The sequence below is a fragment of the Lepus europaeus genome, chromosome 14 (genome assembly GCF_033115175.1).
Source record: "Lepus europaeus isolate LE1 chromosome 14, mLepTim1.pri, whole genome shotgun sequence".
NCBI classification, from domain to species: domain Eukaryota; kingdom Metazoa; phylum Chordata; class Mammalia; order Lagomorpha; family Leporidae; genus Lepus; species Lepus europaeus.
In genome coordinates this window covers 88,326,217-88,341,256 of record NC_084840.1, presented here as the reverse complement: position 1 = coordinate 88,341,256, position 15,040 = coordinate 88,326,217, and the positions used below count along the sequence as shown (strand labels likewise).

General features: G+C 44.9%; 1 long non-coding RNA gene across 3 annotated transcripts in view; it reads left to right on the top strand.

Annotated features, from left to right (window-relative positions):
- Nucleotides 1-1,359: 1,359 nt before the first annotated feature.
- The window catches only part of LOC133773908 (uncharacterized), a 151,333-nt gene continuing 137,652 nt past the window's right edge, over nt 1,360-15,040 (top strand). For all 3 annotated transcript variants that reach the window (XR_009867976.1, XR_009867977.1, XR_009867975.1), the window contains exon 1: nt 1,360-1,440. This is a non-coding gene — a long non-coding RNA (uncharacterized LOC133773908). The remainder of the gene's footprint in view (nt 1,441-15,040) is intronic.

Here is a 15,040-nt window from a genome sequence, read left to right as displayed (position 1 = left end):
AACCCTCTTTATGTATGTTTCTTGCACTGCGTGAGTGTGTGTGTGTGTGTTTGTGCATGTATATGCATGGATATGAGTATCTGCCTCTGAAATAAATCTGAAGGATAAAGATCACCCACTTTTGAAGAATTTTAACTTTATTTATTTAAGAGGCAAAGAGACAGAGCTCTCCCATTTACTCCCTCACTCCTTAAATGCCTGCAGCAGCTAGGACTGGATCAGGCTGCAGTTAGGAGCCAGGAACTCAGTATTCCATGTAGCTGACAAGTACCCAGACACTTTTGCCATCACCTGATATCTCCCCAGGACACACATTACCAGGAAAGCTTAAATTGGAAATGGATCCAGAATTCAAATCTGGGCACTGGAACACAGGGCACAGACATCCCAAGGAGAAACTTAACTTCCACATCATATGTGCACCCCCAAGAATCTGACGAATGACACTCAAAGGCTGTTAGCCTAAAGCTAGCGTAAGCGGCGCTTTCAAAGCTCGAGAAAACAACCTTGCAATTGACTGCCTATCTTCCTTCCCTTTCATTTTGTATATTATGACTACTATGACCAGTTTTCCTCCCCAACCTGTTAATCCGTAGTGCCTACCTGATGCTGACGCCACTGCCCTCTCAAGCTGCCACCGATGGCCTCTCTCTTCTGCTGCCCAACACAGAGCCACCACCGCCACCTGTTTCACTGCTGCCCATCGCGTCAGCACCACCACACCTACCTGCTTCCTCGCCAGCCACTGATGCTCCTGACCACCGGACTCTGCACCAGAATGACCCCGCCGCTGGTCTTTGCTCACTGCAGCTGCCCGCCGATGAACTGTGCTGTCCAAAGCAGGACACCCCACGGGACACCCATGCCAACACCCACCACTTCCTGGTTCTTGGCCACTGCTGCTGCCAGCAAAGACTGAGGCTTCCCACGTAGGAAGCCCCAACTTCAGTTAGGTCGAGGCAGAGCCGCCCTCCCCTGCTGAAGATGCCCGACACGCAGCTGCCACTGCCGCCACTATCCGCGCCACCCCTCACCCTCGCTACCACCACCTCTCTCACCGCCATTGCCCAGGCCTACACCAACACCGCCCCACCTACCTCTGCTTCCTCGCTGACCGCCGACTTCTCGGTTCTCAGAAGAGTCGCTGCCGCCGCTGCATCCTTCCTCGCCGTTGCCCGCCGATCAACTGAGCCGCCTCGCCCACGACGTTTACGTGACCGCCACGTTGCGCACGCTGACACTGACCCCGATGCAGCGTTGATTGTGGCTCCGGGTCACCGTCAGCGTCCCAGCGTCGTGTGCGTAGCGTGGGGGTCACGTAAACGTCGTGGGCGGGGCGGCCCAGTTGATCGGCGGGCAACGGCGAGGAAGGATGCAGCGGCGGTGGTAGCGACTCTATGAGACGTCCGGCTGCCATTGGCGATCAGCAAGGAAGCCCAGGTAAGTAGGGACGGTTGTGGTTTAGGCTTAGGCAGCGGCGGCAGTGACTGAGAGGGGTGACGGGGATACAGGCAGTGGTGGCGGCTCCGTGCCGGGCGTCCAGGGAGGGGAAGGGCACCTCTGCCCCGGCCTACCTGAATCCTGGGGCTTCCTAGGTGGGAAGCCTCAGTCTTGGCTGGTGGCGTCTTCCTCGCTGACCTCCGACTTCTTAGGGTCTCAGAAGAGTCGCTACCGCCGCTGCTACCTCCTTCCTCGCCATTGCACACGGCCCCAATGCTACGCACACTGACGCTGACCCCGACGCAGCGTCGAATGTGGCGTCTGGGTCACCGTCAGCATCCTAGGGTCGTGTGCAACGTCAGGGTCAGTGTCAGCATGTGTAGCGTGGGGGTCACGTAAACATCGTGGGCGGGGCGGCTCAGTTCATCCGTGGGCAGAGGCGAGGAAGGATGCAGCGGCAGTGGTAGCGATTCTTCTGATAGACCAAGAAGTCAGCGAGGAAGCAGAGGTAGGTGGGGGCGGTGTTGATATAGGCCTGGGCAGCGGCAGTGAAGAAGGTGGCGGTAGCGAGGATGAGGGGTGGTGTGGAGGGTGAGGGATGGCGTACATAGAGTCGGCAGTGGGACTCCGTGTCAGGCGTCCTGGGCGGGGAAGGGAAGCTCTGCCTCAAACTAAATGAAGCCTGGGGCTTCCTAGGAGGGAAGCCTCAGTCTTCGCTGGCGGCAGCAGCAGCAGAGAACCAGGAGAACCAGGAAGCAGTGGGTGTCAGCGTGGGCGTTCCATGGGGCTTCCTGCTCTGGACAGCACAGGTCGTCAGCGAGCAGCTGCAGTGAGCAAAGATGCGGCAGCAGGGCCATTCTGGTGCAGAGTCCGGCGGTCAGCAGCGTTGGCAGCCGGCGAGGAAGCAGGTAGGTGTGGCGGTGCTGACGTGATGGGCAGCAGTGAAACAGGCGGTGGTGGTGGCTCTGTGTTAGGTAGCAGAAGAGAGAGGCCATCGGTGGCAGCTTGAGAGGGCAGTGGCGTCAGCATCAGGTAGGCACTACGGATTAACAGGTTGGGGAGAAAAACTGGCCTTAGCAATCATATTATACAAAATGAAGGGGAAGGAGGATAGGCATTCAGTTGCAGGGGAGTTTTCTCGAGCTTTGAAAGTGCACCTTACACTAGCTTTAGGCTAACAGCCTTTGGGTGTCATTCGTCAGATTCTTGGGGGCGCACATATGATGTGGGAGTTAAGTTTCTCCTTGGGATGTCTGTGCCCTGTGTTCCAGTGCCCAGATTTGAATTCTGGACCCATTTCCAATTTAAGCTTTCCTGGTAATGTGTGTCCTGGGGAGATATCAGGTGATGGCAAAAGTGTCTGGGTACTTGTCAGCTACATGGAATACTGAGTTCTGGCTCTTAACTTCAGTCTGTCCCAGTCCAGCTCCTGCAGGCACTTAAGGAGTGAAGGAGTAAATGGGAGAGCTCTGTCTCTTTGCCTCTTAAATAAATAAAGTTAAAATTCTTCAAAAGTGGGTGATCTTTGTCTATTGTTAAGGAGCTAGTTTTTGAAAAAAAAAAAAAAAACAAAATTGACACCCCATTGACCCAACTAACTAAAAAAAGAAAAGACCCAAGTCAGTAAAATCAGAGATGAAAAAGGAAACGTAAAAACAGACACCACAGAAATAAAAAGAATCATCAGAAATTACTACAAGAATTTGTATGCCAGCAAAGAGGGAAATCTATCAGAAATGGACAGATTCTTGGAGGCATACAACCTACCTAAATTGAGCCAGGAAGACATAGAAAACCTAAACAGACCCATAACTGACACAGAAATTGAAACAGTAATAAAGGCCCTACCAACAAAAATACAGGTTTTCTTTAACAGTGCTTCTTAGCAGTCAATGTGTATATTGAACAAACGGGGGTCTTGTTAAAATGCATATTCTGCTTAGCACTTCGGGGCTGGGACCCAAAGGTCTGCCTTTGAACAGGATCCCAAATGATGGGCATGTTGCTGGCTTTACTTGAATAATTTTGTCCTAGAGCAGCACTTGACAGTGAAAATATGAATTAGTGCAAACTGTGTGTTCACTTCTAGTATCCTCATTTGAAAATGATGTGAAGTCAACTTCAGTGGTTTCTTAGCCTAATATACCCAAAGTACTATCACTTCAACATTTAATTGATAAGCTGAAAACTATTAAGGGGGTTCTTTACTTTTTTTTTGGAACAAAGTGTTTAAAATCCAATGCATATTTTGCATTTACAGCCCATTTTAGCTTGGATTAGTCACATGTAGTGTGTCCAGCATGTCACCCATGATTGGTAGTGGCCGCTAGCTGGGACAGGACAGTTCTGGACTGTACTATCTAGATTCGCCACTCCCTTGTAGTTCTATAAAGAAAGTTTGATGTGCCTGATTTCTGCTGTACTCTATTTATGCCAAGCAAGGTCGGGATTCATGGGACCTTGAGCTATAGAGTGCAGCTCATTTTAATTTTATTCTTTGTAAGTGCACATTCACTATAGAAGACTTAGACAATCCAGGGAATGGAGGGAAAATAAAATGACATCAAATCCGGTCATTGAGTCAGTTGCTAATTTTCCATAGGAGGAAATTTTTATGCCATGAAGTACTAGGGTTGTATAAAACCTTTCCAGGTCACTTTATAAAACGTGTTTGATACATCTGTATTTAATATTTACATAGTGGATTCAGCAGAGTTGATGTTGACAGTGTCAATCTGAGAGAACTGACCAGGCGTACTTTCAGTGTTCAGGGAATAGTAATACCTACCTGTACCCTTAACTAATATGTGAAGTAGTCTTTTAGTTAGGTTTAAGTTCGAGTACCTGTACTTGGATGACATTGGGCACACTCCTGAGTTTTTGTATATATTGTCTTGTGAGTGTTACAAATTTGACTGAAATCCTGTATATATAATATTTTAAAGCAGTTAATTAGATGCTTGGTCATTAATACCATAAATTATTAGATTTATTCAACTGGATGTACAATGCCAAGGAAGAATCATTTGTTATTACTTGGGACACTGGCACCCAATGTTGGAATGCCTGTTTTGCAAGTTCTGGTTCCACTCCCATAGCCTGGGTGAGGTTGGATCACTGCCATACATGCGGTATACCTGGCTTGGATAACTATCTTAGTTTTCTTCACCATCATCTCCCTAGACCCACAAACAGTGTGATTTTCATCTACATTAATTATTCAAGTTAATATTCTGGGGCCAAGCCATCTACTGCCCAGCAGTAGAACCAATGCTTGACAGCAGAGACGATTCTACCTGCTGTTAGCAAGATATGCAGTGTGTGTATTTTGACATAGGTAGGTAGTGATGGAACAAGGACAGAAGCCTCAGCCATTTTAGGTGTCTGTTACCCTTACCTTCTTTCAAGGGACCAATTTAGTCTCACAAGGTGTTGTTGTCCACCCCACCCCCTGCATTCTGCCCCATGTTTGAAAGCCAGGGGGCCAAACTTGAAAAACTTCTATGGAGAAGCTCACCTCTGATTACTGCCCCCCCCCAGTGCACCTAAGATATAAAAGGGCCCAGCCAATTGGGGTCTGGGCACCCTGGTATATATATATATTGTGTGTGTGCACATGTGCGCACATGCTGGCATTAGGTCACCCATTTCTGCTGGTTTATTTTCTTTGGATAAGCTTTGTCTGGCTGTGAGTTTGTATTCTGTCTTTGTTCTGATCTGCACCCTTTGGCTTATATTTGCTGCCCCGTGTGAGAAATAGAAGGAGGGGATGGCATCTTGCCTCAATCTGCCACTCTTATATTCTCTCGGTGAGTGCTGTGACCCACTTACCTTCATCTGGACAAATTCTTCCCCTTTTCAGTGTCTCCACCTGCCCCTAACCTTCCCTTTCCTACAATTTCCTTTTTCCTTTCTGACCTGGAAGGCCCTATTCCAGAACATTTCCTCACTCACGCTTGCACTTCTCATTTTGAGCGAATTCACAGCCAGAGCCTTTGCCTGATCTCATCATCACATGCCCACATCGGACCTAGTTCTCAGCCCACCAGATTGGCAAGAGAGGTCACTCTCACCGCATGCCTGCTGGGGCGATGCTCCTGACCAGTTCATCCCCCCTCATAGGGCCTGAGTGTTTAGTTGGTTTCTATCGCTGTCTCTTCTTAGAGGACTCAGGACTTAAATTCTCGGTTGAGGTGATTCTTTCCCAGGGAAGCCTTGCTTCTTCCCTCAGACCATAGTTTGCTTAATCCATGGGCTCCAAAAGTCAACTCCCTTCTGGCCTGCCTCGAGAAAAGACTTGCACAAGCTGGGCCTGAAGGAGGAGACAAAGCCAAAGCGATTATTCCACCTCAGCATGAATTTGGTGTTTTTTGTCTCAAAATTCTCCAAGATTTTAATAACTTCACATAGAGAAAAGGCAAACGGTTAGAAGCCCCTATTCCAAGCCTTTTTCCTCCACTGGGGTCAACTTTCCTCACTCTGATTTCTCATGGAGGAAGAAGGCCTGGAGCCATCCCTTAAATCATCAGCCTGCCCACCCCTCCTTTCTCCCGCACCTGGTAAGCTGGCCTCTCAGGAACACAGGCCTTTGCTCACTCCATTCCCCCTCTTTCTCTAGTGCCTCCTTTTCCCTCTCCACTGGCAACAAGGAAAGTTGCCACCCTTCCAGCCTCTTCTCCTCTGAATTCTCTTTCTCCTGCTCTTCCCGAGGGAGCTAAAACTCTCTGTAAGCTCTCCACCCCTCCCTCATGTCATCCTCTCTGAGATCCTGGCCCAGAAGTGTGACCTTCCTCCCTGTCCACCCCAAGCGTCCATCTGGTGATTCCTGTCTGGCTGACCCACCTGATTCCCCTTCATTAAGCCTCTTCTGACATCAGCTTTTCTCATTCCAAGCCCACTAACCAGAGAAACACTTGGAATCTCCCCTTGCACTCTCGACATTCCCTTCCACGGTTCTCTCAAGGAGGTTGCAGCTTCTGGACAATGACCCTCTCCTTACCCTTGTCCCCTGTCTGGCTCTTCCCCACTCCTGTCACCAGCAGCCAAAACTGCCTCTTTCTTCTTTTCCTGAGCTCTCCTCTCCAGTCTCCTCTGCTAGTTCAGTCCCTCCCCCTGGGTGTAGAAAGATAGTGTAAAGGCTAGCAGAATGTGCATTGCTCTGGAAAGCTCTGCACCTGAGACATGCCAAGCTCCAAAGACAATGCGCTGTCAACTTCAACTAGGAGCCTCTCTTCTGCCCACCTGTCAGGGTCCATGTGGTGCTCAGCACCTCCCCCAACAAGAGCTAAAGAAAGGACTCTGCCTGCTGCTCAGGTGCAATGAAGCCTGACTTCAGCACCACCACCCACACTCCCACTCTGCCCTCTGTCCCACAAGCTCAGCCCCTGCTCTCTTTACAGTCCCCCCTTTCTGTCCTAACTAAATAGTCTTCTCTACCTGTCTCTTCCCCCTCCTATGAACCCCAAAATGCTAAAATGTAATGTAATGGAGCTGCATCTTAATCTGCTCATCTCACATCTAAATTCTCCTTTGCACAAAGACAGAACCTCTGTTCCAGCCATCTCTAATAATATATTTTGCAGAGCTGTCAAAAAAAAAAATGAGGAGCAGAGCAGGGGTAAGTCCTGAGAAACTTTGTTCCGACGAAGGCTCCATGCCTTGTTGTCTTCCATCTTTTCCCCTCAATTGTCTTGTGGCAGACAAAAATGTCTCTGCTAGTAACAAACTGCTTTGTCATTCTCTCCTGTACTGTGTCATATGTGTGCATGTATTGTATGTCTATATGGGAGAATTTATTAACAGCTCTCTGTTTCATTTGGGTTACATTTGTGTTAGATATTTGAGAAGTATTTCCAACTATATTCACTCTTACAACTGGTTGAAGGCATTGGACCTTTCAGTAAATATTTTCATAAGTTATTTGACAGCTAAAATTGTTTGCTAAGTTTTCCCTGGATTTTAAGTTTCTGACAGCAAGCAATATGGAAAGCCTGGCTTGTTCCCTCATTTCCCTAGTCTCTTCAAGATGGGAAACTGATTCTGTTCTGCAGAACTCCCCATCAGGGTGTACAGTTTGATCTTTAGACTTTGTATTAGACATTTTGGATAGGGTAGTCTTAATGTTTTGATCTTACATAGAAGAACATAACTCTCCTCATTGGCATCATCTTTCCTCACAGGAAGAATACTGTTGTAACATGCCTGTGACTGTAGATTTCCAGCTCAGGCCACCAAAGTTTAGGCATGGGATTGAACTGCCCTTTGGCTGACATTCCTAAAGGCTACTTCTGTGTTCTACTTTAACAGAGACCAGGAGAAAGAGGAGGGAGTGAGGCAGCAGGAGCAATGTAAGGATAGGTGGCAGGCCAATTAATGGCCGCTTTACACTGTGATCTGCCATCAAGGAGACCCAAAAAGGCCAGTCCTTCCCTGAATGGCACCTGTTTAGGAAATGAGGAGTCAGGGCATTGGGCGAGTAGCTGTCAGGAAGAGTCCTGTCGGCTCTGACAAGAGCCAGGCCACTGGAAGCAGAACTGCCCTCGGGGTTGAAGGACTCCTAGGTCAGAACCGCAGACCCAATTGGCCCCAGGCTAAAAAGCCTTTCCCTCTGCCCAACTCCCAGAGTAACCACCACCTTCAGGAGAACAGCCTAGGGTCAGTACCAATCAAGGCAGATGCCAACTATTCGATACTAACCTCCTATTCAGGCCTGCCCTCCTCCCCGGCCAGCAAGGTGGTGGAAGTCAAAGTGGTGTCTTCCCCAAGGAGGTTCACACCTCCCTTACTGTGTCTCATCCAGGGCTCCATGTGAAGAGAGACACAGGTCTGGACCTCACAGATTGCTTGGCCATGCCTGAAAACACACCTGCTTATTACTGAACCCCTTCTGTCAGTTTCCGTTTGCGTCTCAAGGGGAAAACTCCCTCCTTTCTTAGATCCTCTAACAATGACTCTGTCCTGTGGTTTACATCCTGTGTATCTAATCTGCTTGTTAGACACCCTACACAAAACGGAGCAGTCAGGCATAAACCTGTCTTCAATGAACTGGACAGGACTCTTGCTTTCCTATATCCCCCATTGTCCTCATTTCGGCAACACTCCCACCGTGGGCAATGTTTCTGATTTGTCTTTTTATCCTCGTAATCATTTGCTGCCATTCCTACCATGTACAACTAACACATTTCAAAACCCCTTACAGGAGGCTGTGACTGCAGGAGCAACACAAGGTTCCTTGCTCTCTCCTTCTCCAATCAATCCGATCCAGTGTATAGATACCCTGCCCCTTGTCTACGCCCCATATCAGCAGGAAGTAGCCAGAAAGAAACCGACGCCCCACCTCTTTATCTATACTCAAAATCAGGATTGATGGAACAAGGACAGGTGCCTCAGCCATTTTAAAAAAGCTCTGGTTGCTCATGCCTTCTTTCAAGGGACCAGTTTCGTCTCACACCTGTTGTTCTTCCCCCAACCACATGCATTCTCCCCCAGGTTTGGAAGCCAGGAGGCCAAACTTGAAGAAGTTGTATAGAGACACTCATCTCCACCCACTGCCACCCACACCCACCCTGAACCCACCTAAGATATAAAAAGGCCCTTCCTACTGGGGTCTGGGCCTTCTGCCACGTGTTTGGTCTGTGTGCTCGTTGGCAGTTGGTCCAACTCTGGAAGTTTCTTTTCTTTGACTAAATTCAGTCTGTCTGTGAGTCTTTTTATTCTGACTGCTGTTGATCTGCACCCTTTTCCTTACATTTGGTGCCCCGTGTGAGGAGGCACTGCTCTGCACCCCTTTTCCTTACAGTTAGCACGAGACTTTCTGTTCAGTCTTTACTTCAAAGTTTGTACGAAAATATGTCAGAAACAACCAGACACTTGGCAGCTTCTGCAAGGTTCTGGCCTGTTCTGTAGTCTCTGTGTGTGTGTGTGTGTGCATGTGGCTGAAGTCAAAAAGCAGACTAATGCTAGTAAAATTATGCTTCTCTGGTGTGTTTTGGGTAGGATGCAAAGTGATGAATAAAAATTTTTGCACTTAATTGTTGACCTTTGAAAACTGGTTTTTTGCTTTTATTTAATTAAAAGCCATAAAGGCACAGTACAGATAGTGACAGAGTGACGGGGTCCTGGGGTCTTCCATTCACTGGTTCACTCCCTAAGTGATTGTCATTGCCAGGGCTCACCAGAGCAAAAGCTATGAGCCTGGAACTCCGTTGAGGTCTTCCGTGTTGGTGGGAGGGCTCGACTATTGAGACATCTGCTGCCTTGCTGGGCGCATTAGCTGGAGGCTGGATCAGCAGTGGAACAGCTGGAACTTGAACCAGTGCCCTTCTGGGATGCTGGCATCACAGGCTGTGGTTAATCTGCTGTGCCTCAGTGCTAGCCCAAGTGAGGAGCAGTTTTGCAGACAGTTTCCAGGTTCATAGAAGTATCTACCTGTTGATTGTGGAGAGGTGCGTTCTGGTTTGGGATGGCTAGGGAAGTAGGAATGTAGAGTGAGATAAGTTGAAGGCAGTAGGGTTCTCTGTGATCTTCTGCCTTCTCTCTAGGTTTTGTGCTGGTTTCTGTTCCTGCTGTCTCTTGCTCCTTGGAATTAATCAAAACCATTTGTGTTTACTGCTGAATACACAAGTACCTGAATTGAATCTGTTATCAGGAGACACTGACTTGATAAAGGCTACTAAGTGTTCATTCATGAAATTTCCCTTTTAAAACCCTAGGATTAATGATTTAGGTTTTGCATAGTTTTTAAATATAATGTATATGACTTAAGTTAATATTTTAGCCCTCCAAATGTCCCATTTCATTTGATCTGGACTAGTTTTATAGATGCCAGCATGTAAATTTTTAAGCTTTAAAATTTGGTCATACTGCACAGATGCACAAGCAGAGTGGTCTTTTTTTTATCCAAGCCTAAATGTAATTTTGGTTTTAATTTGTCTACTATTTAGCCCCAATCTGCTTTGGTTAAATCTAATTTTATGTCTTTTTGCAATGATCATTTTCTTTTTCTTCACACCTTAATTGTGAAAACCTTTCAATATTCATATATTTGAATGACACAGAGATCTCTGCCCATTGGTCCAAGTCTTTATATAATAAATATGTAATATAAAGCTTTTATATTGACTTTTACTTGATCTGCATTTTTCTTACAAGTACAATAAACTTTCTAATGTACTAGGATTCAATTCTCCCTTAAAAAGCTTTATATGTCCTGTTTTTGTGTTTGCATAAATGTTTGTAACTGTTTTTGTAATTCCTTGTCTGAGGTTATATGTGGGGACATGCCTGAAGAATGACTTCTTTGTTGTTGTTAAATATTTATTCATTTGAAAGCTAGGGTTACAGAGAGGCAGGGAGAGTGAGAAACTGGTTCATTCCCCAAAGGACTGCAATGGCCAGAGCTGTGCTGCTCCAAAGCCAGGATCCAGGGTTTCTTCTGGTCTCCCATGTGGATGAAGGGGCCCAAGGATTTTGGTCATTTTCTATTGCTTTCACAAGTCATAGCATAGAGCTGGATAGGAAGTGGGGCAGCCCAGACTCAAACCAGCACCCATGTGGGATGCCAGCACTACAGGTGGCAGCTTTACCAGTTTTGCTACAGCGCGGGCCTTGGGAATGGTTACTTAAATTACGTGTGTGTGTGTGTATGTGTGAAAGAGAGAGAGAGAATAATAGATAAAGATTTTTTATCCACTGATTCACTCCCTGGATGACCATAATGGTCAGGCCAAAGCTATGAGCCAGGGACCCATTCCAGATCTCCCACATGGGTGGCAGGAGTCCAAGACTGGGGTTGTCTTCTGCCCACCTTGGTGAATTAGCAGGGTGTTGAATCAGAAGCTGAAGAGCCAGGATTCAAAACCTTAAGTCCCTTATGGGAAGCTGATGTCCCAAATGTAGCTGAACCCTCTGAATCACACCTCCAGATTCACTCAGATATATTCAGTATCAGACAGAATCTACTTTGTATTACAGATTGTTAATCTCATTTTCACACGAAATGTGTACTAGTAATGGTTCAGGGAATGCTGATAAATTGGTGTTTGGAAAGCAATATGAAACAGATCTCAAAAATGCAAGGTTCAAAAGGAAGATTGAGCCAAGGGATCAGAAGATTGTTTCTCAGGTCCATAATTTATATCCTCCAAGAAAGTAGAATTAGCAGACAGCAAGTATCCCCATCTGTTACAGAAAAACCCTTCCATGTTGTCTGTTGGCAAGGGTTTTTCATGAGGGAATTTTCCATGAGCTTTCTGAAGTTCACATGCATGGATTTAAAACAAAAAAAAATTTGCACCTGCAAATTTCCCCAGGTGATGACCTAATTGGGAACAACCAAGAGAGTCAAGATATAAGTTTGAATCAAAGCATCATTACTAACAGCAATACATCAACTCCCAAGAGAGTCAATTTAAGAAAAAGACTTAATTTAAGTTCAAGTCGTATTCCAAAAGTGATTATCAAAAAGGTGAATTGCTCAGGAATGAAACCAGAAGCATGCAATATATTTCAAAATGTGAAAAAAATGCACCAAAGTAAATATGTAAATGTCATTTTACAAAAACTTCATGGAGTACTCTTGTATTTCTAATTGTTTTAATCTTTATTGGAACATAAGCTCTCTGAGAAGGCAGAACACTGTGTTTTGTTCAGCAGGGTGTTAGAAGTGCCTATAGCACATAGTATGTGCTCATTACCATCTGTCAGCTTCATTGAAACACAGAATAAGCCCCAGGCCTAGCGTTAAACACAGTTAATTACATGGTTCTATATTGAAAACAGTGCAGTCCTAGGTGCAGAAAGAAATTTGTTCAGATTTTCTAACCCCATGTAACAAGTCATCCCAAACGTTGTGGTTTAAATGGTACTCACTATTTTGCCACTATTTGGGGGAAGGCTGGGAGGTTCTTACTTGGAGTCCTTGTGTGCATAGTCTGCTGGTTGCTGGGCTGATGGTTCCTTCGTCACGAGGCTGTTGGTAGTTGGGAGAAGGTAACCATTTCTTCCTCCAGGTGGTGTCTCTACTTGACTCACTTTCGCTTCCTCACCACATGGGCAGTGGGTGTGATTTCTTACACCGTAGCTGGATCCCCATAGAGCCAGTGTTAGGAGAGGCCCAGGTGGCAGCTGTCTATCTGCCTGAGAAGCTTTAAGATCATTTATGCATGTTCAAGGAAGGAAAGAATTCATCTGCTCAAAGGATAATAAACTCATGATGTTAGAGACAAAGTGACCTTCTGAACAGAATGCCATGGAAAATATGGAGCACACAGTACTGAACGGTAATTAGGATTAAGAACAGTGTGTCTGGTTAGATTTCCCTAGGCAAGTCCTGACTTCACCCATACACCAGTTACCTTCGACACATTTTGGCCATTTCAGGTATAATTTCTCACCCATAATAATGAATAAGCCCATTCAAATTTCATCATTAGTTCTGCCATTAAGCATGTTTTGGTGTGAAATTTTGAGACTCTTTATAAAAGGAACATGGAAGCTGATATAATCAAACTAATTAATCATATTTGGAATATTGTATTTCTAGTCATTTTGGCCACTAATTGGCTCTTTAAAAGCAGAATGAACCAGTGGTTGGTTGGTTTAAGTTTTAGGAATGTAGGGAGATGATCCTTCTTGTCTTTGGCCTTGGCTGCATGCATTATGGTGCAAAAATGCGGCAAAATCATCCCCATCACTGACTTAACTTGAAGTTTACTATTAGATAAATTTATTACAGATCAATCCCTCCTGATGATTAGATCTCTGTTCTTTAATGCTAGAAGTGTATTCATCAGTGAGCCTGAAGAAAATTCTACTTCTTTGCAATGAATTCTGCTACCACTCCAGATTCATCCTGTTAGCCATCTGATGCAATGTTGAATGGGTTTTCTGAATCAATGCCAGTTTCCTGGAAGCCAAACTATGTAAAGTCTTTCAAAGTTAGGACCTGTACCTGTTGTTCTTAGGAAGCCAGGGTCCATTGGTTGGCTTCTGGATATGCAAAAGTGAAGAAATTAGAGATTGTTTTGGGGACCATTTCCTAATCTTATGCTGAAGCATCAGTTCTGTTTGTACTAAGGTTATTTCAGGTAGTAATGGATCTGCCTTCTCTTCATTTAACTTGATCTTAGGCAGCAAGGCATTCTGATTGTGAAATGTTCCTTTTTTTTTTCCTTTTTTCTTATTATCTCTACATTCTTCTGTAATAAAGGAGTGTCAGAGGAGGCTCACCAAAACAAAAATCAAAGGACTGTTTTCATTTTCTAATGCTACCATGTAAATCGTCTGTTCACATAACCATCAGTATTCCACCTTCTTCTTGGCATATTATGAGGGAGACATGAAAGGTTTTAAAAAATCATAAGAGCATTCACGTACAAGTCATTCTTAATAATGGAAAGGAGATAGATACTGTTGTTTTCCAGTTTTGAAGAAGTTAGAGTTCCAAAATATTTAAGTTGTGCTGCAAATATTATGGGAGATGTAGATAGACTTTTCTGCACCTGGTCATGAATACTTTTCAGACCAAGGATGTGATTTCTATTCCTCTTGCCTCATTCTTTTAAATGTTGTAGTTGTTTTCAGTCTTTTTCAGGGAATGTTCTTATTCCCAACTCCCCATATGTTCCACCCAGTATCCATGTTGACCCACCTTTTTTGCCTTTAAAGAGAGTTACCATCAAGGAGGATGAGCAGAGCAGAGTCATTGTAGTGGCCAGATTCATGAGGACTGGTAGGAATCTAAATGATAATTGTGTACACACAGGTCACTATGGGTGCTTTGTGAATAGTATTTCCAATGTGGAATTAAGAGCATTACAGTCTTTTGATAGAATACAACCAAAGTACTAAGATACGGTTGTCTCTATTCACATGTGGGAACTTACTCAAAGAAGTGGTAGAAAAATCTGACTGCAGGGTCTTAGTGTAGGCTTTGAAAGGAAGATTCACAGTCATTTCAGCGTTGCTGATGTGAAAAGTACTTGTGAGACTACGCAGCATTTAGAATCAGTATTTTATAAAACTTGGTAAATTTCTATACAAAGACATGATGCTGTTGTCATTCCAAGTGTTATATTGTCATTGTCCATTCATGGAGACATGCATGGAATCAGGAGCCTGAAAAAATTGTTGGTCTCTTTTAAGATTCTTCAGTGGGGCAGCCAAACCTTGTTTCATTGTGGAGACAATTGCAAAGGACAGCTTCTGATTTCCCAGATTTCATGTCATGAACTCTAGGAAGTGACAACAATCCCAGTTGTGAGTAAAAGGCCCATGAAAGTAATACAGATTTGGGAAATTGAGGATTTGTTTTGAAGTTGAGATAAAGAATTGACCCTGTGTATATCAGATGTTTCATACTTTGTTCTTAAATACAGAATAGTTGATGTGTTTGTAGGAATAGATGGCATGCAAGGATTCAAACTCGATAACATACGTTAGATGTTTTTTATAAAATCTGCTTTGGTTTTCAGTCATTTATTGTATTTCACTGCCTTTTCACTCCTGTAAATTAATTATTCAACTGCTAGACAGTCTTTATAACTTTATGGTTTACAAAATTATCATCTGTCCTGCTTCATAGTAAAATTATACTCGACCC